This window comes from Rhinoderma darwinii, chromosome 6, assembly GCF_050947455.1.
Source record: "Rhinoderma darwinii isolate aRhiDar2 chromosome 6, aRhiDar2.hap1, whole genome shotgun sequence".
Taxonomy (NCBI): domain Eukaryota; kingdom Metazoa; phylum Chordata; class Amphibia; order Anura; family Rhinodermatidae; genus Rhinoderma; species Rhinoderma darwinii.
The window spans coordinates 113,666,185-113,691,678 of NC_134692.1; positions in this window are offsets into that span (position 1 = coordinate 113,666,185).

A 25,494-nucleotide genomic window follows, 5' to 3' on the forward strand; every position below is an offset into this window, starting at 1 on the left:
ATTATAAGGTGTTATTTATATTGACCCTGTTAAGGGTTTGGTATGTGTATTCTGGTAGAATTTCCAATGTTTGGGAATTCTAAGTTATTTAAAGTTTGGGTTATAAAATTTTGTCATTTTATAAAATTTATAATAAACGGCTGCTGTGGCCATTAAAATCCAACCTGGTGTCGTGTGGTATTATTCTGAAAGGGTAAGGAATAATTATGGATCACTCGACTCTACTTATCCAAGTCAAGAAACGGCCGTACTGCCGACTGCAAGGAGTGAGGGGAGGCCGACATGACAGGACAGGAGGGAACAGGTGAGGAAAGGGTTAAGGTTACATGCAGGGAATGAAGGGGAGGGGATTGGAAGGGAGGAGGGAGGGGGAGTAGGTCTCGGGCTTCCCGCTGTTTTCCTCAGTGCGAGGGAGACAGCGAGAGGTGAGACATCACAGGAGTCCCGCCCACCCGACCTTTTTTTTTTTACAGATTTTGGAAGGAGAAGTGTGGGTATTGAATGGTGGTTATTGCCTGGTGTAATTGGTGGTGTTTGCATTGTCACGGTGGCTGGCGGGGGGAGTCCTTGAGGTTGGTCAGTAAAACTGGTGGGGGGGTCGCATCAGGGGTATGCGTCCCCCAAAAATAGGTGGAAGGCATCTTAGGGTGTTACCCCTTTGAAGTGCTTTATGGAAAAGCCATCTGCAAGAAGGTGCCTTCGAGCCGGGTTACGGCTGGAGGTAAAACAAGTGGTGGTGGCAGATGGCTACGTTTTTTATAAGTCGTGGTAACCTCAAGGGCTTCCCCTGGTCAATTATAAGGTGTTATTTATATTGACCCTGTTAAGGGTTTGGTATGTGTATTCTGGTAGAATTTCCAATGTTTGGGAATTCTAAGTTATTTAAAGTTTGGGTTATAAAATTTTCTAATTTTATAAAATTTATAATAAACGGCTGTTGTGGCCATTAAAATCCAACCTGGTGTCGTGCGGTATTATTCTGAAAGGGTAAGGAATAATTATGGATCACTCGACTCTTCCAAGTCATGTCCGGAGTGGCATGGCTTAATTGAAAACCTGACTCGAGGGCAAGGTTTTGTTGCAGCTTGTAGGTATTCTACCAGGGTTTACCAAAAAAGAGACCTTGCAAATTGGAATGATTGATATAATACAAGTGGTCAGTGTGTGGTATGTGTGTGGTGTGCGCATGGTGTTAAATGCGTCATGTGTGAGTGGCACGCTTGCTACAATCTGTCCATCCATGAGTAATGTGTAAATCAGGGGTCTCAAACTCGGCCGGGTAAGTGGGCCACATATAGAAAAAATGGGAAGTTGACGGGCCGCATTACTTTCAAATTTGATACAACACAAAATTATTGTTAATCAATTAGTTATTTGAACAACTATAACAATACTACATTACTATAATAATAGTGCTAGGTTTAAAATTTGAGATATTTCTCCACATGCTTATTTCAACAATCCAGTTTTCCAGTTTCAGGCTGGGTTCACCCACCCTATTTACGGACGTAATTCAGGCGTTTTAACCTCGAATTACGTCCGAAAATACTGCTCCAATGCGCCGGCAAACAACTGCCCATTCATTTGAATGGGCTTTACGATAATCTGTGCCGATGGTCATTTTTTTTACGCGCCGCTGTCAAAAGACGGCACGTAAAAAAGACGCCTGCGTCAAAAAACTGCATGTCACTTCTTGGGACGTAATTGGAGCCGTTTTCCATTGGCACCATAGAAAAACAGCTCCAATTACGTCCGTAATGGACGCAGCGAAAAACGCCGGCAACATGCGATTATGTCTGAAATTCAGGAGCTGTTTTCTCCTGAAAACAGCTCTGTGATTTCAGCCGTAATGGACGCTGCCGTGTGAACATACCCTCAGTGTCGCTAAATGCAGTCCGGCGGCTCAGTTAGCAGCGTTTGGCAGACACACATGTCAAGATTGGGCAGCCCCTTTTTAGATAGTGCCACAGTGCCCTCGGTGGATGCTGCCGCAGTGCCCTCTGTGGATGCTGCCGCTGTGCCCTCTGTGGATGCTGCCGCTGTGCCCTCTGTGGATGCTGCCGCAGTGGCCTCTGTGGATGCTGCCGCAGTGCCCTCTGTGGATGCTGCCACAGTGCCCTCTGTAGATGCTGGCACAGTACCCTCTGTAGATGCTGCCACAGAGTCCTTTGTAGATGCTGCCACAGAGTCCTCTGTAGATGCTGCCACAGTGCCCTCTGTAGATGATGCCTCAGTGCCCTCTGCAGATAATGCAACACACCCCTAGATAATGCCAAAGTGCCCTCGGTAGATAATGCCACAGTGCCCTATGTAGATAATGCAACACACCCCTAGATAATACCACAGTGTCCTCTGTATATACTGCCACAGTGCCCTCTGTAGATGCTGCCACAGTGTCCTCTGTAGATGCTGCCACAGTTCCCTCTGTAGATGCTGCCACAGTGCCCTCTGTAGATGCTGCCACAGTGCCCTCTGTAGATGCTGCCATAGTGCCCTCCGTAGATGCTGCCACAGTGCCCTCCGTAGATGCAGCCACAGTGCCCTCCGTAGAGGCTGCCACAGTGCCCTCCATAGATGCTGCCACAGTGCCCTCCGTAGATACTGCCACAGTGCCCTACGCAGATGCTGCCACAGTGCCCTTCGCAGATGCTGCCACAGTGCCCTCTGCAGACAATGCCACACACACCCCAAGTAGATAGCTCCATTGGGGCTCCCTCTAGGACTGGAATCCCCAGCCAGAGCATTGCCGACGCTTTGGCTGGGGATTCCTCTAGAAGAACACTAGTATAGGCTCTGCGCAGGAACTCTGGGGAAGCCATTAACATCAGTGTTCATATATGGACAGTGATGTCAGGGGCTTGCCCAGAGCTAGAGTCCCGGAGCAGAGTCGCTTCTAGCACTCTGCCTGGGATTCCAGCTCTGCTCCTGACATCACTGTCCATATATATACCGAGATGTCAGGTGCAACCCCAGAGCTGGAGTCCCGGGCAGAGCGCTAGTAGGTTCTTCCTGGCACTGTAGCTGTGCTCCTGACATCACTGGGACTCCTGCTCTTGGGAAGCCCCTGACATCATTGTCGATGTATGGACATTGATGTCAGAGGCTTCCCCAGAGTCCCAGAGCAGAGCATATGCTAGCGCTCTGCCCGGGACTCCGGCTCTGGGGAAGCCCCAGACAACGTGTGTCCAAACTTGGACACTGATGTCAGGGAATTCCACAGAGTCCCGGAGTAGATCCGATACTAGCGCCCTGCCCGGAACTCCGCTCTGGGTAACACCCTGACACACTGTCCATATATGGACAGCGATGTCAGGGAATTCGACAGAGTCCCGGAGGAGAGCCTATACTAGCGCTCTGCATGGGACTCCGGCTCTGGGGAAGCCCCATACATCGCTGTTCATATGTGGACAGCGATGTGAGGGAATTCCAGAGTCTCGGAGCAGAGCCTATACTCGCGGCTCTGTGTCCCGCAGATGACAGCCTCAGGGGCCGCATGCGGCCCACGTGCTTGATACCCCTGGTGTAATTGATGCTTGTGTGTTCTATGTGTGAGTGGTGCATCTGCGTTCTGTGTCCTATGTTTTAGTGATGCATGTGTGTCATTTGTCCTATGTGTAAGTGGTGCATATATGGCATGTGTCCTGGTTATGGGTGGCACATGTGCAGCATGGGTCCAGGGTGCGGTTGGCATGTGTTCAGCGTATGGATGGCATGTGTGCAGCATGTGAGTGGCACATGTGCATTCTTTGATTATATACATATATTTTATATAGAAAGAATAAAAAATGTCTTATTGCGGTTTTGATGGCATTGAAGGGGGGGGGGGGGGGTAAACTTCTTGTACAGGGCAATACTTGGCCCTGCTCTGCATCCTGCATCGTCAGCACAAGGGAGGAGTGTGCTGTGCCTGCAGAGGCAAGAGATGGTCATATGCAGCAGCCTGAAGTCTGCCCTCCTGCACAGCCTGCACATGTGTCCATACGTCAGCCCTAGGATAGGTGACTATCCTACCCTGCTGTTCTAGTCTACTGTGTATTTATTTATTGGTTCCTCATTGCTCCACTGTATATTTATTACTAGATTATTCTGTGAATTATAGTGCTTCAGTTCTCCACTGCATCTTTATTCATTACTAGGTTATGCTGGGACTTATAGTACCTCAGTTTTCTAGTATGTAATTATTCATAATTACTGTTTCTGGAACTCCCATTCACTTCTATGAAAGTTAGAGAAACAGCATAGCTCAGTGAGTCTGGCTGTTCCCGTCATTATTGGCCCCCTCTTCACTGATTCCCCACCGGGATGCAGTAGTCAGCAACCTCCTCACCGGACGGGACTGGGTTGGGGGACCCCCGTTCAGGACATAGGTGCATGTCTCAGAGGTAGTACCCTCATCTATCAGACATTATGGCCTATCCTGTGGATAGGACAAAGACGGGAATACTCCTTTGAAGATAGGATACCAGGGCTGAATAGTATCATTTATCCCTGACATCATATGTAAAGTAACTAAGAGGACACTCGTCTTGAGAACAATGATATACCAGATATAATTGGCAAATCATACTCTGTGTGAAGCCACGTCCCCAAAACCACACTCCTTTTTCACCCGGCCGATATTTCTGAGTGAACAATGTGGCAAGTGGGCCTGTGTGCTTTCAAATGTCAGGGCTGAATTTCAGTCCAAGTCCAGCCATGCCCTTGCAAATAAAATTCACATCTTCATGTACAGTATCTCCGTATAAACGTATTTATCCAGGCTTCGGTCTGGAAATAGTTTTAAGTTTGTGTAGTTATGAATCCCTGAACATTTTAATAAGATCCCACTGGTATTTATCTTGATTCATCTCAGACAAAATTCACTGAAGTTCAAAAGAGCTAGTAACATACTATAATAAAAGTTTTGAAATGATTAATGCTAAAGATAATTGTTAACTTTCATAATAAAGTGTCAATCACGCTGGATTTAGCACGCATGTAATAAAGTTATGAAATATACTAAATAATTGTGTAATATAAAATAAAGTTTCAAACATTATGTCAATTTTCTCCTTTATACACACAATTCATATCATTTGATCTCAAGTGCAAATTTATTGATTTACATGCAAATTAATCAATCATTTTTGGTCATTAAAGGTTGTTTCAGGAAATACATTTGCGGCATGTCTCTAGGTTATGCCACCAATGTCCAAACAATGCTAGAACAAAGAGCATCAGCAGAGCAAGGGAAGCGCCACACTAATTTGTCTCCTATCAGCCATTGCTTATCTTCCTTCAGAGGCCACATGGTCGGCCGATTATAATCAATAGTCATCTATTCTAAGTGATTGGCAGGGGTCATTTCAATACAGCAATAATACAATTCTTAGCACCACTGCAGTATTCAGCAGTGGATTAACCCCAAAGATTGGATATTGGATATTGATGGGATATCCTAGCGATATAGAGTACCATCAATATATATCTTTTCCAATATCTACCCCTTTAAATCTAGTAGAGGAATCGAAATTTGGTGGATGAAATAAAAGACACCGGTACAAAAAACACTAACTAAATGGGGTCCCTGAGTGGAGCCATCTTCACTGCCACTGTTGCTGTCCAATAAGCAGGGGGCAGCTTATGGTAAATGTGCTTTGAGAAGTCTTCCCCCAGCATGGTTTTGCGAGATCACGCTAGACAAGGAACAGGTAGAAAAGAGAAATGGTGATGGAAACAGGGAGGAAGCGGGTTAAGGATGACATATGTAAATTAGACGCTAGGACTTAGTGACAGGTCCTCTTTGAGAAGGAAACCTGGTGACTAAAGGAGTTAAACAAAAACATTTGAATAAAAATACTCCTTCATGCTAGTAGAGTCTTTACATATTTTCTTGCCATGGTAACCATTGTAAGAGACTCTTCATCTTAGCCGAATATATCATTCAAGAAAATAGTATTTTGTAGAAGATTTGAAAGGTTTACGCAGGAAAAAGGGTAGAAAAATATAGACTGTAATTTTGATTTGCTTTCAAGAAGCTGTTTGAGAAATTGTCGATACATCAGTGAATCAAGAACCTTTGCTAATGCCAGCAGAGTAGACGTAATGCTGAGAGTTGGTACAAAAAGTCACCGCGTGCTTATAATTGTATGCCTTTTAAAGCAGTGATTTCTTGTAATAATATAACAAACTCACAATATGAGCCTTCATCAAATAATAGTGGAAAAATAAAACGAAAACATTAATTGTCCAGAATACAAAGTTGGCATTTGTGACAGTTATTTAGTTATGCTTGTTTTTTCTATCACCATACAGAATTATTTTGGCTACTATTAATTTGATTAAGGAGTTGAGTTAAAGTTAAGTTATTGGTCTTTGAGTCCACACTTCCTTTTGGCTCATATCTCTGACAAAAATCACAATCAATTCTTAGGCAACTATAGATGTGTAATTTTTTGTCTAACCTGGATATCTCACAGAAACGGAGAAAGCTACAGCATAGCTGCATCTCCCTCCTCCCCTGCCATTCCGGTCTTTTATTTACAGTATTCCTCTAGTAGGTTTTTCTTGGAGAATTAAAAGGTTTCTGAATATTTACAGAGCCTGCAGGCAGAAAAAGGGTATCCACAGGCTGTGTTTTGCCTTAAGTTTGATTTGTGTGAGGAGGTTATTGACATAATGACTATACAAACATACGGTGCCAACTCTTGGGCATCATAGAGAAATCTGGAAATTAAAACTGTAAAGAATAATAGATATATGCAGGGGCATAGTTAGGGGGGGCGGGCTATTGGAGCACGTGCTCTGGGTGGAAAATGTAGAGAGGCATAGCATGGGCCCCTCAACATTTAAATAGATTTAAAAAAAATTGGGCTGTGGTCTATTGGAATAATTCAATAGCTAATGGTCTGTGTACTTCCCCTCCTTGCTTTTAACACCACTGAACTGGGTCAAGCATTAAGACGTAGTGTGCGGCGGCGCACAGTGTGTCCTGACGCTGGATGGCGTCACCCTTTCCTACTATATTTCTTGAAAACAACTTTAAGCAGTTTTCCCGTTAAGCTGCACAGTCACACAGCTCCAGGCTGGTCAGTGAGGGAGGAACATTACCACTGAGCCCTCTGCCCTATACTTACCAGCTGCTGTAGCATAGAAATGATCCTTTATCACTGACCTTCATTGACTACTGCCAGAACTTTAGGGAGGGAGGATAAAGGTTTTGGAGAGGCTTTAAGAGAGAGGCACAGCGAAAAACCACTGTAGTAGGCAAGGACCACCGTATCTGTATTTCCCTTCCTTGGCCGTGCTCCGTCCTGCTTAGATAAATTTCCAGTATCCAACACATTAGGTAATATTATTAAATGAAAAACATTACTAATGAGAAACATGGAGGTACTAAATTAGTACCTCCATGTGCCTTACATTAGTATTACTAATGTGAGGCACATGAGGTCAGGGCTGCCATCCGGGCACTACTGGTGGTACAGGCATCAGGAGACCGGCCAAAAAGTAAAAAAAAGAGTGCAACTTGCAGCAGCTGAGGTAGATACGGCCGCCACAATTTGGGCCCAATTGATTTCATATTGGTGAAAAAAACAGGCCCCATCGTATGGGTTCTTTCTTTTCACCAGAGTAAAACCATAGGGGCCCGTCTGACAGACCGCTGGAGCCGTCCCACCCCTTCTGTTCTTCTCCTCTTCCAATCTCCTCCTTCTCCACTGCAATGTGAAATCACTGATGTGCCTGGCCACATTTGGAGGAGGCGGTCATCATAAATACAGTAGCAGCAGCCTTTTGATGCAGTGAGTGTGGCATGTCTGCTGCAATTACTCTTGTAGACTGGCACTGTGGGAGGCCAGGGAAAGCTCCGGAAGCTGCAGTGATCTGTGTTCTGTACAGGCAGGCAGCAACTTCAGTGCAATTAGCATTAGTCTGCCAACCACTGTTCCCCCCAGAGAGCCCTCAACTTTCCATTGACCACCATAATGACGGGGTGGGCCCGACTCCTTGACCGTATGGGGCCCAGAAATTCCTGATGGCGACCCTACATGGGATTACTTACTGTTAATGGAAAATTAATATATTAGATGAAACTATTAACCTCATGTGCCTCACATTAAGGAGGTTGTACGGGACATTTAAAAGGCTGGCTGCAGGCGCGGGATGTAACAAAAAAATAATACTCACTTCGGAAATCCCGCGCCTCTGCAGCGCCGCTGCTCCATTGTTCTCTGCCGGTTTGTTTAATTTTGCAGGAAGTGATGATGTTTCGTTCCATCCAAGGTATCGATGCAGCCAATCACTGGCCTCAGCGGTGGCGTGCCCTTTTTGCAAGTGATTGGCTGCATCGGTCACATGGATGGACTAGGTAGTCATCACTTCCTGTAACAGACCTGAGCACTGAGGCATCAATTAGTGATGCCTCAGTGCTCAGAGCGGTATGCTGTTGCAGCTGAGGTGGTGGACAGGACACATAAAGGGAGTAGGGGACATTCCAGCCTCAGTTCTTTCTTTAGTTAAATGCCGAGCTGCCACAAGGGATTGCCCTTACCCCTGCCCAGCCAGCCCCTTCTTCTCTGCCATCACTAGAGAACCAGACCAGGACGTGCCGCGCTCAGCACACTTGGCACATCCTTGTCTGGTTCTTTACTTTAGTAAAGACACTTTTGATATGTACAAATAAAATCTAAAATACGAAATGGAAAATCATACTAAGCCCCCAAAGCTATATATTTTCTTAAAATAAGCACCTAATACATTGTCAACATGCCACACAGCACTTTATACACACAGGCACCGTCATGCAATTTTGTGTCAAAGTTCCAATTTTAATAAAAAATGCATAAACGCTTATATTTGTGGCTAAAAACTAATCCAAACAGAAAATTAGATGCACCCCCAAATACTAAAACTAGAACTTCATTATTTTTTTAGAGTTCATGAATGCCATTTATTTCTATTTTTTTCAGCTGGAAATTTTAGGAAAGTAATAAACTAATGTATAAAATACAGGGAGCAGACACCTTGAAAAGTAAGTGTCCCTCTAAACCCTATATATTTCTTGAAAGCAGACAACCTGACTATTGCAACTGTCTTGATGTGCTGTTGGCAGCCATGTCCTCCTTCTCGTAACTTTGTAACAAATATGAAAATAATAAAAAATTAATTATAACATATATTTGCGCCTAATACTCACAGACAAGCAGAGGTTTACACACAATTTTTTTTTAAAAATGAATAGACCAGGATGTGCAAAATTCCTATATACCACAAACTTCCACATCACCAAACCTTGTGCTCTTAAATCCACAAATGTCTTCAGAATATATATATCACACGTCACAGTCAAATTGCATTTTTGTCGCGATAAAAAATGCATCCAAACCACTGCATTTGCCTCAATTCTGAGAACATCGTGGCAAAAAGCAAAAATTGATTGCAATGTGTGAACACAGCCTAACCCTAATTAATATTCGCAATTCCCTAAACTTAGTCTTATACATGAACTAATACTGATTATTTTTAGTTGAACTAGTTGGAAAAGATCATTTATGGCAACCGTCAGTGGATGAAAATGTGTGTTATGACTGACAGAAATCTTTTCCATCCTTTCAAAATTTATTAAAAAGGATGCTATAGTGATAATTGTTGTATCATGAAACAGAAATCACTAAAGAAGCGGTCAGCGGATTTTACGCTAAAGATCTGTTACGGACAGAAGAGGGACATTATACAGTGCCCAGTTAACGCCAAAAAACACCCCCACCCCATGTGTGCACATGAAATCATGTTACAATCGTAGACAAGGTCCATTTTGTATCGCCGAGGCCAATTGTAATAATACGTAATTTAAAGTCACCTTTATGTGACATTCCCAAGCTCACACACACGCACACGCGCCCACACACATTTAGGATTTTACCTGCGCGGTACATTTTGGGTAACGCTAACACCGGCGGTAGCCGATAATGAAAATGATAACTTTAACGTTAAATATCTCAGCGAAAATAAATCCTATCTCAAAATCGTTTGCAGCACCATTTTTGTATTGAAAAGATCTTTCAAATGAGCCCCCCCACTCGACCCCCCCGTGCCATTTAAGATATTGCTGCCCCGTCCACCCCACCGCCCCCAAGGGGTGGGGGTGTTTTTTTTGGCGTTAACTGGTAGACTTTATGACCCCATTAAATCCCACCAAATTTCAACCCTCTACCTCGAGCCGTTCAAAAGTTATGAGGGTGTTCCGGAACTTTTGGTGGGCACTGTATAACCTATAAACTTTATTGTGTTTATGTGTGGTGCAAGTGCTAGGTGTGATTTCTTTGATGCTATGATCCGGACGCTGGTAAACGGCCAGGTTGTAGAGTTAATAAATGGCCTAATTAGGACCAGAGGATTGATTAGATGATTAGATGAGCTGCTATTAATCTTCTCACTCCTTTTAGAGAAAAATAAAGATCCCCCATATGTGACAATCAGAGAACAACATGCTTTCTGATTTTGAAGGGTGGTGACAACATAAAGAAAGTTCATGTTACCCCTCCCCCTGTATCATCTACAGCCATACAGGGATAGGAGAAGGATCACAGCTTCTGCTCCTCTCCCTGCAGCTGTCAGACTGTACCAGTGCTGGCCCCTTCTCTCCTCCTCCACACAGGCTGAAATGGGAGCTGCAAATTTATGCAGCTCCCACTTCAAGCTGCTCTAACTCAGACTGGATCAGTGGCATACCTCCTATAGAGGCAGACCATTCCACTGCTATGGGACCAGTGGGCTATGGGGGCCCGCTGCTATGTATTTAGAGCGATATCTTCTTGCCTTATTACTAACGAGCATTTCATTGTTAGTGAAGGAAAATTACTGATATGTATATATGTGCACTTGTGTATATGTGCGTACCTGTTTTAACATAGGGGCGCATTCAAAATTTAGCCGTGGGGCTCCATGCTCACTAGTTATGCCCCTGAACTGGATAGTAGCTAAAGCTGCGATCCCGGGCTTGTTTGAAGGCTAAGATTCTACTATCCAGTCTGTGTTAGAGCAGGTTGAAGTGGAAGCTACATATATTTGCAGCTCCTATTTTAGCCTGTGTAGAGGAGGAGAGTGGCTTCTGGCAGGAGGACATGCTGGCCGCGTATTTAAAGGGATTGTCTAGTTCGGAAAACCCATTTTCAAACACACTATAAGGGAATTCAAAGTTAATAGAGGAGGAGTCCCTTGCTGCAGAGGACCCAGGGTCTGTTCATTACACGTGCAGTCCAATAATTTAAATTGAAACTGTGTAATTCTTAAATTTCCCTGAGGTGGTGCTGAAGTGAAATTGAACACATGGATTACAGCAGCAGGGCACGCTGTGATCAGCTTATCATTAGGGGACCTTCCTAAATAAAGGGTTTGTCCAAAGTAGATTCCTTTTTAAATAGCATCTCACGCAGTCATCTAAAACTCTACACTGTACTGAAGAAAAGCAACAATTCCAAGAGACTGTCTCCTAGTGTACATTTTGTGTGATTGATATGGTGATGATAGAGTTTCCCTGACTTAAAGGGATATTCAGGTTTTATATAAATAATGCTTAATCACTGTATAAATGAAAAGTTATAAAGCTATCTAATATACTTCATGTTTTAATTCTTCCGCATTTGCAAAAATCAGAACACTTGTTTAAATTCAGACTGCAAATTAGTAGATACCTAATCCGGCTCTTAGCTGGTAAGTGAATACATTTGTATCCACTCTAGGCAATGTTCTGTGAACTAAACAGCCTGGACTCCAGACTGATATATTGTATTTAGGGTACGTCCGCACTCAGGGCCGGCCTTAGGCTACAGGGTGCCCTGTGCGGAATTGCCCTTTGGTGCCCCCCACTCCATTTATCATTGTTATGTATTGTCGGCATTTGGTACTTTTGTTTGGGCATTTGTCACGCCGAAAAACACGTAAAAAATGCTAGGTTTAAGCGTCCCATTGCCATAAATGGTATAGTGCATACGACACGTTTTGTTAAAAAATGTGTCGCGTAAAGAAAGTAGTGTCAGGTCAATTCTTCGGCATGTAAAACGCGCCAAAAATGCGCCAAAATTGCACCTAATTTCTATAGTCAATGGGAGTTCTGATTGAGCAGCAAAAAACGTGATGAATACGCGTCAAAAGCGCCTGTAGTATAAAAAGAACTTTACAAAAACACTAGTGTTTTTAAGGGTATGTGCACGCACAGAGTTAAAAACGTCTCAAAATACAGAGCTGTTTTCAAGGGAAAACAGCTCCTGATTTTCAGCCGTTTTTTATTCAAATTCGCGATTTTCACTGCATTTTTAACAGCCGTTTTTGGAGCTGTTTTTCTATAGACTCTATGAAAAACTGCCCCAAAACGGATGAAGAAGTGACATGCACTTCTTTTTCGTGGCCATATTAAAAAACGGCCGCGTAAAAAACGCCCCGTTGGAACAGAATGCCGTTTTCCCAATGGGCAGATGTTTGGAGGTGTTCTGCTTCCGATTTTTCCACCGTTTTAGCAGTGTGAACAAGGCCTATGTTTTGGTAAGGCTGTTTTCACATTACGTCCTTCCTGTCCATTTATCATATGCGGCGGAAAAGCTCCTGGCGCATACATTAAATGGACACAAAAAACATGCAGTATAATATTTTTTTACTAGACGCCACTGCATAAAATAGCACAGTACCCTCCGAACTGAGGCTTTTTTAACCTCCATCAGGTGTATGGGATTGTTTACCATATGTTCTGGGAGCTTTCCCGATGCATACATTACACGGATGGGCAGGATGTAATGTGAAATTACCTTTAGGGCTTATTTAGACGACCGTGATAAACGTCCGTGCAACGCGCGTGATTTTCACGCGCCTCGCACGGACCTATGTTAATCTATGGGGCCATGCAGACTGTCCGTGAGTTTCACGCAGTGTGTGCCCGCTGCGTAAAACTCACGACATGTTCAATATTTGTGCGTTGTTCGCGCATCACGCACCCATTGAAGTCAAAGGGTGCATGAAAATCACGCGCAGCACACGGAAGCACTTCCGTGTGACGCGCGTGATTCACGCAACAGCAGTAAAAAGTATGAATGAAAACAGAAAAGCACCACGTGCTTTTCTGTTTACAAACATACAAACGGAGTGTCATAATGATGGCAGCTGCGCGAAAATCACGCAGCCACGCATCATACGCTGCTGACACACGGAGCTGTTAAGTACCTTTTGCGCACGCAAAAAGGACGCTCGTGTAAATCCGGCCTTAAGCTGAGTTCAGATGGGGCGGGTATGCTGCGTAAAAGAACGCAGCGTATCCGCCCTGTGCGCTGAAGGGAATTTGGGGCGAAAAACCGCACCAAACTGTGGGGCATTTTCTCGCCTGGAATGTCTGCAGCAAAAAAACTGCAGCACTTAGCCAGCCTGCCTGCAGGCCGGCCTCCTGGGATGAAGTTTCATCCATGTGACCGCCGCTACAGCCTGTGATTGGCTGCAGCGGAGGTCACATGAGATGAAGCGTCATCCCAGGAGGATAAAACACAGATTCCTAGGTAAGTATAATATATTGTTTGTTTTCTGAGTGGCGTTATTTGCGGCAGGATCGCTGCGAACCCGCCGCAAAAGACACAACTGATATTTGTTGCAGAATTTACCTCCCCATTGAATACAACGGGGAAAACCCGCAACAAATAAGGCACGTTTACGCAAATACAATTGACCTGCTGCAGAATAAAACTCTCTTTTCCGCTCAGTATTTACGCAGCGTGTGGATGAGAATGTTTTATCTCATCCACTTTGCTGCTACTGTATTTGCTGCGGATTTTCTGCAACTAATTCTGTTCCGGGAAATCCGCAGTATTTACGCAACGTGTGAACTGGCCCTTACTCTGTTTACTCAAAGGCTATCTTTTGTATAATAGGAAAAAATATTAAAACTGCTGTTCACGTGGGCAATGTTGGTACTTTTTATTAGTTCTTATTTAAATCACTGTGAAGGCCGTAAAAAAAAAAAGTAAATAGCCAAAATCGCTGTTTTTGTTCACATTAGCTCTAAAAAAAAATTATAAAAAATTATCAAACTACAGCTCGTCTCGCAAAAAATAAACCCTCACACTGGTTAGACGATAATATAAAAAAAAGTTCTGTCTCTCAGAATGCGGTGAAACAACATTTTTTTTTAACAAATAGTTCTCTTTGTAAAAGTAGTAAATTATATGAAAAACCTATATAAATTTGGTATCTACGTAATCGTATTGAGCTGCAGAATAAAGTTAAGTTGTCGTTTTTACCGCACGATGAAAGCCGTAAAATCGAACCCCAAAAACCTATGGAGGAATCAGTTTTTTTCTAATTTCAGCCCACAAAGAATTTTTTTCAGTTTCCCAGTACATTATATGGTACTTTAAATGCTACCAATAGAAACTATAACTCATGCCGCAAAAAATAACCACCATCCTATTGACGGAAAAAGAAAAAAGTTATGGCTCTAGTAAGGTGGGTAGTGAAAAACGTATGAAAAAGCAATAAATGTCTCAGGCCTGAAAGGGTTAAAATAAGAAAGCAGCCCATACTTACCTCTCTCTTCCCAGACGTTCCTGCGTTGGGGGCTCCCGTCACCTCTGTTCTCGGTTTGTATACAGAGCGGCTGTGGTGGTGACATCACGGACCGTTGGGAAGAGAGAGGTAAGTAGAAGTTCTTTTTTATTTTAACTTCTCCTCTACTGCTTTAACAGAATTTCTATTTAACCTCTTTAACCCCTTCCCGACATTTGACGTACATGTACGTCATGGAAAGCATTGACTTCCCGCAAAATGCCGTACATGTACGTCAAACGTTTGGCACCGGCTCAGAAGCTGAGTCGGTGCCATCATCGTCGGATCTCAGCTGTATCTTACAGCTGACATCCGACTGTAACGGCGGGGACCGAAATTAGCTTCGATCCCCGCCATTAACCCCTTAAGTGCAGCGCTCAAACGCGATCGCTGCACTTTAGGTGTTTGCAGCTCATCGGAGCCCCAGCAATGAAATTGCCGGGGTTCCGGTGGCTGCAATGGCAACCGGAGGCCTAATACTGGCCTCCCGGTCTGCCTAGCACCGAAGCCGGTCAAGATCCGCCTGGCGACGGAGCCTGATCGGCTTCCGTAGCTGCCGGCAAGATGGCGCCGGGTCAGGAGCTGATCCGGCGTCATCAGCGGTGGAGGTCAGCTGTACTGTACAGCTGACATCCACCTGTAACGGCAGGAACCGGAGCTAGCTCCGATCCCTGCCATTAACCCCTTCGATGCAGCAATCGAAAGCGATTGCTGCATCGTAGCGGTTACTAGCAGATCGCCAGCCCTGACAGGCAATCGGGACTGGCGACTGCTGTTATGGCAACAGGAGACACAATGGTCTCCTGCTCTGCCATTACGGAAGCCGATTTAGGCCCCGCCGGGAGGCGAAGCCTAAACGGCTTGCTGTCAGTGAATGACTGACAGATCTAATACATTGCACTACATAGGTAGTGCAATGTATTAGAAAAAAATAAATCTGACCGTTGGACCTTCAAGTCCCCTAGTGGGACTTGAGAAAAAGTGTAAAAAAAGTATAAAAAAGTGTAAAAAAAAGTGCAAAAAATAAAAGTTTGAAAACAATAAAAGTTTCAAGTAATCAAATAAAACACAATCCCCCTTTTACTCTTATCAAGTCCTTTATTATTGAAAAATAATAATAAACCATATGTATTTGGTATCGCCACGACCGTAACGACCGGAGGTATCAAAATATTATATTATTTATTGCACGCGGTGAACAGCGTAAAAAAACCCCGTAAAAAACGTTACCAGAGTTTCTGTTTTTTGGTCACTTTGCCCTACAAATATTACAATAAAAAGTGATCAAAAAGTCGCACGTATCCAAAAATGGTACCTATAAAAACTATAGCTCGTCCCGCAAAAAACAAGCCCTCATACACGTCCGTCGACAAAAAAATTAAAAAGTTATGGTTCTCACAACTTGGCGACAGAAAAAATACATTCTTTTTACAAAAGTAATTTTATTGTGCAAAAAGTTGTAAAACATAAAAAAGTGCTATAAATTAGGTATCGCCGGAATCGTACTGACCCGCAGAATAAAGTTAACATGTAATTTATAACGCATGGTGAACGCTGTATAAAAAAAACAAAAAAAGCTGTGCCAGAATTGCGTTTTTTTGTTTACCTGGCATCCCAAAAAATAGGATAAAAGGTGATCAAAAAGTTGCATGTACCCCAAAATGGTACCAATAATAACTACAGCTCGTGCCGCAACAAACCAGCCCTCATACCACTACGTCTATGAAAAATAAAATTAGTTATGGCTCCAATAAGTCAGGAAATAAAAAAATATGCAGTTGTGCCCGAGGGGAACATTTCTTCAGTTTCAAGAGGCGATTTATCAAGGACCTAAAATTAGGGAACCAGGAAGGGGAGGGCCCAAACATATCCGCTGGAAGCGACGATGCCCGTATTATACCAGGATAATACTTTCCCAGCAAAATTCCCCAAACTACAAAGGCGCGGAGTGTGGACCAAAAGGGGGATAAGAAATGACACCATTTATCAGTGCGACACCGGCCTGTGCAGAAAGGATTGCTTCACAGTGTAACACACATCTATGGATTATTTTTATTTTTTTATACCACCTGACTATGCCCCTTATATACTCCGCCCCGCTTACATGTACCCCCACATTATAAAACACCAGCAATACTCAAACAAATATAGTACCAAGCAAAATCCGCTCTCCAAAAGCCAAATGGTGCTCCCTCGGCCCTGAACCCTGCAGCGTCCCCAAACAGCAGTTTCCTTCAACATATATGGCATCGTCATACCTGGGAGAACCCTTTTAACAATTTTTGGGGTGTGTCTCCAGCGTCATAAGCTGGGCATGACATATTTGCCACTGAATGGCATATCTAGGGAAAAATATACATTTTTAATTTGCACCATCCGCAGTGCATTTATTTATGGAAAAGACCTGTGGGGTGAAAATGCTCACTACACCCCTTAATAAATACCTTGAGGGGTGCAGTTCCATAGTGGGGGTCACTTATCAGGGGTTTCTTTTTATTATTTCACATCTGAGCCTCTGCAGTTGTGAACCAATACTTTGTAAATCGCCAAATTAAGCCTCCACTCCGCATGGTACTCTTCACTTCTGAGCCCTGTCATATGTCCAGATAAAAGATTAGTGCCCCATGTAGGGTGTTTCTAAAACCGGGAAACACCGCATAATAATTAGAGAGCTGTCTTGTTATGGTGGCACAAGCCAGGCACCACATATTGGCATATCTATGGAAAAAAATCCCATTTTCACTCTGCAACATTGAGCGCACACTAATTTCTACAAAACACCTGCAGGGTTAAAATGCTTACTACACCCCTTGGTAAATGCATTGAGGGGTGTAGTTTCCAAAATGGGGTCACTTCTGGGGGGTTTCCACTGTTTTGGGCCCACAGGTGCCCAGAAACCAATCCAGCAACATCTGCACTCCAAATGGCGGTCCTTCCCATCTGAGCCCTGCGGTTTGCCCAAACAGCAGTTTATGACCACATATGGGGTATTGCCGTACTCGGGAGAAATAGCTTTACAAATGTTGGGTTCTTTTTTTCCTTTATTTGTTGAGAAAATGAAAAAATTTGCGCTAAAGCTACGTCTTATTGAAGAAAAGGGACTGTTTTTATTTTCACTGCCTAATTCTAATGAATTCTATGAAACATCTGTGGGGTCAAAATGCTCACTACACCCCTAGATGCATTCCTCAAGAGGTGTAGTTTCCTAAATGGAGTCCCTTTTTGGGCGTTTTCATTGTTTTGTCCCCTCAGGGGCTTTGCAAATGTGACATGGCCGCCGCAAACCATTCCTGCTAAATGTGATCTCAAAAAGCCAAATAGTGCTCTTTCCCTTCTAAGCCCTGCCGTGTGTCTAAACAGCCGTTTATTACCACATGTGGGGTATTGTTTTACTCGGGAGAAATTGCTTTACAAATTTTGTGGTGCTTTTTCTCCTTCAGTCCTTCTGGAAATGAGAAAAAATTAGCTAAACCTACATTTTCTTTGAAAAAATGTAGATTATTATTTTCAGGGCCTACTTCCAATAATTTCTGCAAAAAAACTGTGGTGTCAAATCGCTCACTATACCCCTAGATAATTTCCTCAATGGGTGTAGTTTCCAAAATGGGGTCACTTGTCGGGGGTTTCCACTGTTTTATCCCCTCAGGGGCTTTGTAAATGTGACATGGCCTCCGCAAACCATTCCTGCTAAATGTGAACTCCAAAAGCCAAATAGCGCTCTTTCCCTTCTCAGCCACGCCGTGTCTCCAAACAGCCGTTTATTACCACATGTGGGGTATTGTTTTACTCGGGAGAAATTTCTTTACAAATTTTATGGTGCTTTTTCTCCTTTAGTCCTTGTGGAAATGAAAAAAAATTAGCTAAACCTACATTTTATTTGAAAAAATGTAGATTTGAATTTTCACAGCCTACTTGCAAAAATTTCTGCAAAAAACCTGTGGGGTCAAAATGCTCACTATACCCCTAGATAATTTCCTCAAGGGGTATAGTTTCCAAAATGGAGTCACTTGTTTGGGGTTTCCACTGTTTTGTCACCTCAGGGGCTTTGTAAATGTGACATGGCCTCCGCAAACCATTCCTGCTAAATGTGAACTCCAAAAGCCAAATAGCGCTTTTTCCCTTCTCAGCCACGCCGTGTCTCCAAAAAACAGTTTATTACCGCATGTGAGGTATTGTTTTAATCGGGAAAAATTGCTTTACAAATTTTGCGGTGCTTTTTCTCCTTTAGTCCTTGTGGAAATGAGAAAAAAAATCGCTAAACCTACATTTTCTTTGAAGAAATGTTGATTTTAATTTTCACGGCCTACTTCCAATAATTTCTGTAAAAAACCTGTGCGGTCAAAATGCTCACTACACCCCTAGATAATTTCCTTGAGGTGTCTAGTTTCCCAGATGGGGTCACTTTTGGTTGATTTTGACTGTTTTGGCACCGCAAGAGCCCTTCAAACCTGACATGGTGCCTAAAATATATTCTAACAAAAATAAGGCCCCAAAATCCACTAGGTGCTCCTTTGCTTCTGAGGCGGGTGCTTCAGTCCAGTAGCACGCTACGGCCACATGTGGGATATTTCCTAAAACTGCAGAAACTGGGCAACAAATATTGAGTTGCATTTCTCTGGTAAAACCTTCTGTTTTATAAAAAAAATTGTATTCAAAATGTATTTCTGCAGAAAAATATGAAATTTGTAAATTTCACCTCTACTTTGCTTTAATTCCTGTGAAATGTGTAAAGGGTTAAGACATTTTCTAAATGCTGTTTTGAATACTTTGAGGGGTGAAGTTTTTAAAATGGGGTGACTTTTTTGGGGTTTCTAATATATAAGGACCTCAAAACCACTTCACAACTGAACTGGCCCCTGTAAAAATAGCCTTTTGACATTTTCTTGAAAATGTGAGAAATTGTTGCTAAAGTTCTAAGCATTGTGAGGTCATAGAAAAATAAAAGGATGTTCAAAAAACGATGCCAATCTAAAGTAGACATATGGGTGATGTTAATTAGCAACAATTTGGTGTGGTATAACTGCCTGTCTTACAAGCAGATACATTTAAATTGAGAAAAATGCTAATTTTTGCAATTTTTCGCTAATTTTTGGTGTTTTTCACAATTAAATACTGAACATATCGAGCAAATTTTGCCAGTAACATAAAGTCCAATGTGTCACGAGAAAACAATCTCAGAATCGCTTGGATAGGCATTCCGGAGTTATTACCACATAAAGTGACATGTCAGATTTGAAAAATGAGGCTCTGTCAGGAAGGTCAAAAGTGGCTAAAGAGGGAAGGGGTTAATGTAATGTGTACAGGGTCTAAAAAGGCAACAAATGGCAAATGTGCACTATGGAGCAACTGAACAATGTGCTCACCTGCCATTTATTAACAGTGTCGTTCAGTGCCACCTTCGTGCCCATTTTCCACTTATTTCCCCTTTAGTGTTTTTATGTTCAGTGCCCCTTTGATGCATATTTGCCATTTACTGCCCCTTTAGCACCCTCTGTCACAGAAGAACAATAAATGGGCAATAAATGGCAAATGGGCATCGAAGGGGCACTGAAAAGGACACTAAAGGGGCAATAAATGCAAAATACTCTGCCCATTTGCCATTTTTGGACCCCCATCAGTGCCCCCATACAACCAAAGCCCTCAGTATGACTGACCTGCTGGGCTTCTGTGTCCGCTGATGCTGCTGGACCGGAGCCCTGGGGAAATAGCCAGAGCAGGACGGCATGGTAAGATAGTCTCCTCCCTGTCTTGCATCCTGAGTGATGTCATCACGCCTGATCATCACTCAGGATGTAAGACAAGGAGGGGGAGCGGAGGAGTGGTAGTCGCGGTGCGGGGAAGTCAGTAGTGAGGTCAGTGAGTGACACCTGACCCGCTGGCGCGCCGAGCAGTAGCCACAGAGCGGGAGAAATTCACCCGCTGGCGCCCCCCTTACAGCATGGCGCCCGGCGCCCTGTGCAACCGCACGTGTCGCACGTAGCTAAGGCCGGCCATGTCCGCACACAGCATTAACACTGCAGAATTTCCAATCGGATTTTCGGCGATGTTTTCACAAGAGAAATTGACATGCCACAGATTGGGAATCTGCACTGTAAATCAATTTCTTTGCTTATTTTTATGCAGCATGTGGATGCGATTTTCTGCAGATTTTTTGCAATGAAATTTGTTGCACCTTCTTTTTGGGGCAAATTATTATACACAAATTTACCAATGAAATGTGCTGAAAAGATCATATGTTTGCAACTCGCACGACAATGGGACATGGCTTAACGGAAAAGGCGTGTAGTGTAACATGCACCAGAATTAATTTGGCGCAATTAAAGTGGACTAAAATAAGCCAACTAAGAGGTGGTATACAGTTAGACAAAAGTGTCTAATGGTGTGCCAAATTTATCATCCAGCATGAGCCACTGTGATGAATTCGGCGCATCTAGTTTAATTCTAAGCTGTCTAAATTTAGAACATTATTAGTAAATCTGCCCACCCCATTGTTGCAAACTACTAGAGAGATTTTTTTATGTATTTAGCTCACAGAGCATTTCCTAGACTGGATATAATTGTGATGGGCTACGTATGGGCCTGTTCACATCTGCGTTGGAGGCTGTGTTAGAAGCCTCCTTCGCAGATCTGGCCAAAAATATCGGAAACAAAGCCAGCTGCACTATTGTTTCTGATAAATCCATGGACACCCAGACGAAAACCCAACGGAGGCGGTCGGGCGCCTATGGTGTTTGTCGTACAACGGAACCAGCACTTCTGGTATTTTCATTGTTCTGCTCCTCTGACGGAGCAGAACAACAGAAAGATAGACACAGGTGTTAACCTGCCCTATCTATGGATTTGAAGCATCTGAATGCAAACAAGCTTGTTCTCATTCACTGACAGCAAATAAACATCTTACATAGTTAGGCTCCATGCACACGACAGCAAAAAACCTCCGTTTTTGCGGACCGCAATTGCGGTCCACAAAAACGGAGCCATTCACTTTCATTGAACACTGACACCTTTCCGTAGCACTACGGAAGGGTGACAGTGCCGTGGAAATATGGTTGTGTTCAGATGGCACTGGTTTCTTTGGGTGCTCGAGGTAGGGTCCCAACCCGGGTATAGGTTAAGAATTTGTACTCGGCACACCTTGCTTGTGTTACAAAAATATATTTTTATTTTTATTATGGATGCCAGAGGCTGTATGTGCGACGTCGACGTTTCGGTCAGACAGACCTTCGTCGGGCACTGAGCCGTGCTGGGGACTGGATCGGTACAAAATGATGCGTGTATAGCGCTGCTATGGTCAGTAACCGAAACGTCGACGTCGCACATACAGCCTCTGGCATCCATAATAAAAATAAAAATATATTTTTGTAACACAAGCAAGGTGTGCCGAGTACAAATTCTTAACCTAGTGCCGTGGAAATGTTCCGGGAATTATGGAACATGTCCGTTCTTTCGCATTTTGCGGGCCGTGTTCCCATACTTTGTATGGGAGCACGGCCCGAAAATGCGGCTGTCAGTCAGCGGCCGGCCGTGCCCGCAATCGCGGGCCGTGATTGCGGGCACGGTCGTGTGCATGGGGCCTTAGAAATTGAAAAGTATATTATAAAGAACCATATAAAAAACACTTCATTCATAAAGTGATTATGCTGTATTTGCATAAAACCGGAAAACCCCTTTAAAGCTGGGTCTCTACAAAGCAACACAGTATCCTAAAAAGGCTATTCAATTCAAGCTAAAATGGAACATAATAGTAAGAAATGTTTTATAAACAAAGCAAGACACAGTAATAACTATACAGTTAGCTTCTAATGGAACTTGCACCTGTTATTCACTCCTCTAATTGTTTACAGGCAAGACAGATTAGCTGAACGGCATTCCCTGTTTAATTCTAGATTGATACCTATGAGTCAGGAAAATACTTTTGTTAAGTTAAAAGCTATAATTTATTTCCTACCAGAGGCGGTGGGCTTAGTCACCTAATAAACCCCTTCCTGATCATTCTTTTGGAATGAATGCTGCTCTTGAGTTCTGAAGTCACTAATACAAAAGTTGGCCTCATGTTTTGTCTTTAACAATGTCATCAAGAAGCCATCTGTACACAGGTGGAATAAGATAAATGACTTTTTTTGTGTTTATATTATAATTATAATAATAATTTACTTTTATTAAGGTTCTTTCTTTTGTTTCCTGCTGTGGCGGATGATCCTTTAGACATGTTCATGGCTCAGTAATACACATAATTAATTACAGATACCTAAGGCATAGCTGCTCATTGCATTTCTAATTACATTTGTATGCCAGAATGGATGTTTCCATTCTTTGTGTTGTAATCAAATTAAATGAGTTATGGTTTATAAATAAGAGGATACAGTATATATTGGACATGCTAGACTGTGAATATTTCCGACAAAACTCAACGACATTTTATAGGATATTTGGATAATGCCTGTAGCAGAGGGCAGATAATAGGGTATCACAGAGAATGCTGCTCTCTGATTCCTGGCTGCTTTGTTCACAGAGCGTCTTTGTCTTAGTGTGACAGAAACCTTTTGCATACGCTACCTGTAGCCTCAGTAGTTGGCATCAACAGCAGCCATTCCAATAACATGTATTGTGGAAACAATTGTTATGTTTAGTAATGAATCATGATTGAAAATGACAACGATGCGACAAGAACAATATATGTTCTTTTTACTGGTTAACAAAATGGAGAATTGGATAGTGACCCCAGCATAAGATTTTCAGACATAGCAGGTACTGCCAAATCAGCAGTCTGTATTGGTAAGCGGCTAAGGGCATCAGCATTGTTGACTTCTTTTCCTGGCTGGAAATATATATACGATAGCTCAGCATCATATGCATTTAGCATTAAAGACCAACAGAGCATATGTGGCGACATCATTTGAGGGGTAGGCACGTTATTTTTGAACAGATCCAAAAGAGGCTTGTGGTCTGTTATAATAGTGAAACTACTTCCATATAAGTACTCATGACATTTCTTTACTCCTGCCACAATGGCTAATTCTTCTATTGTAGTTTCTTGTCCCCCATTAACTGCATATAATCTTACTACTCACAGCATCCCATCCTCGTGCCATGCACAGATACAACAGCATGTTTCATGAGGCATTTGACCTCATATCCAAATACCACATTCTAAACCTTTAAAAAAAATTGCATTACTTTAATGATCTTATTATTGATGTAGCTAGGGTTTATATAGAAGAAGACCCGGCACTCAGGAAGATTTTTTATTTGCAATCCACAAATATAAGTGGTAATGTTTCGGTCAATCAAAAGAGTTTTCTCAAACCGTCTATAAAGTTAATCAGAAATATAATAATAAAAGCTCATATCAAATACCTAGTATGTGTCATAAAGATTTAGTACAAAGGAATACAGAATGTTTGCATATTAACAATCCTAGTAGTCAAATACTCCAAGTGAACTACATATGCATTGTATAATAAAGAAAAATAGAACATTATCTCGTACATGGTAAATAACATAGGTGCTACCATCGTATAAAGTAAAAAGGGAAATATATTCAGCGTCAAATAGATCAGATTATGATTCTAAAATTCAGAGTGGGTATACATTAAGAGAAACTTATCTTATACAAAAAAAATCTTATACGAAAAAACATTCAAACCTTACCGTATTGCGTATATATCAAGATGAGAATAACAGCACTATGCTGCGACGTCCGCCGCCAGAAATTGAATGAGCGCTACATTTTTTTTAATTGTATAATGCATATGTAGATCACTTGGAGTATTTGACTATCATTGTTAATATGCAAACATTCTGTATTTCTTTGTACTGAATCTTTATGACACATACTAGGTGTTAGAAAACGTATGTTCCTTTAAGATTGCCATGACAACTAGTCTAGCTTCTGGGCTGTTCTGGTTTTACTTGTTGAGCCTATCCCACTTCTCTGTCTTTCTTCCTATCAGTTGTAGGGGTGGAGTATTTGTACCTGGCTTCCTCCTCCCCTTTTTCTTTGCTTGTGAATTTTCCTGTCTGCATGTGTTTTGAACAAGCTACTGACTATACCCTGTACCTTTTGACTTCTTGGACTTCATGGAACAGGACCTCGGCTTGTCTCTGGATTACTCCTTGTTTGCGGATTTGCATTTTCTGCTGCTGGCTGGTTCTGACCTCTGCAATTCCTGATATCCACTTGCTTATTGATTTGGACTTTCTGTTTACCCTCTGGCTGTCTTGTGACTTGTTCTGGTATTGCCTGCATTGCACATCTTATCGAACACTGAACTCTGTTAAAACAACCTGGGTTCTATGCAGCAAAAACCAACCTGCCTTGCGGTGGGCTCTGGCGAATGCCATAGAGTAGCTTTAGACTCTGTTGATCAGAGTTGTGACGGATTTGGGGTTGTGGATTTATTTGCACGATCACTCCCGACAGTCTCCAGAAGCCTTTGGGGAATTGCTCACCCAGCAATTCCATAAACTTCAACCCTGGGAATTGCTCAACTAGTGATTACATAACACTAGGTATTTGATATGAGTTTTTCATAATTATATTTCTGAATAACTTTACAGACGGTTTGAGAAAAGTGCTTTGCTTGACTGAAACATTACCACTTATGTCTGTGGATTGCAAATAAAAAATTTATTTCATATTTAGAAGAAATCTTCTTGAGTGCCAGGTCTTTTTCTATATATTACTATGGAGTGGAACCCTACCTGGGCACATTCTATCCGAGTGCCGTGATTTCTTCTATAAATTTTGTTGCTAGGGTTTGTCATTTAAAAGGATTGTCTCAGCAAAACAACCCCTTTCTATATTCCCTACATGCTTGAAAACCCCTTCTTTTAGCAGGAGAGTAGCTGCAAACAGAGGCTCTTGTTTTTGCAGACTCAGCCCGTTCATGTATGTTTTGAAAAATATGGCCAGCCAGAGCTTCCCCCTGCAAT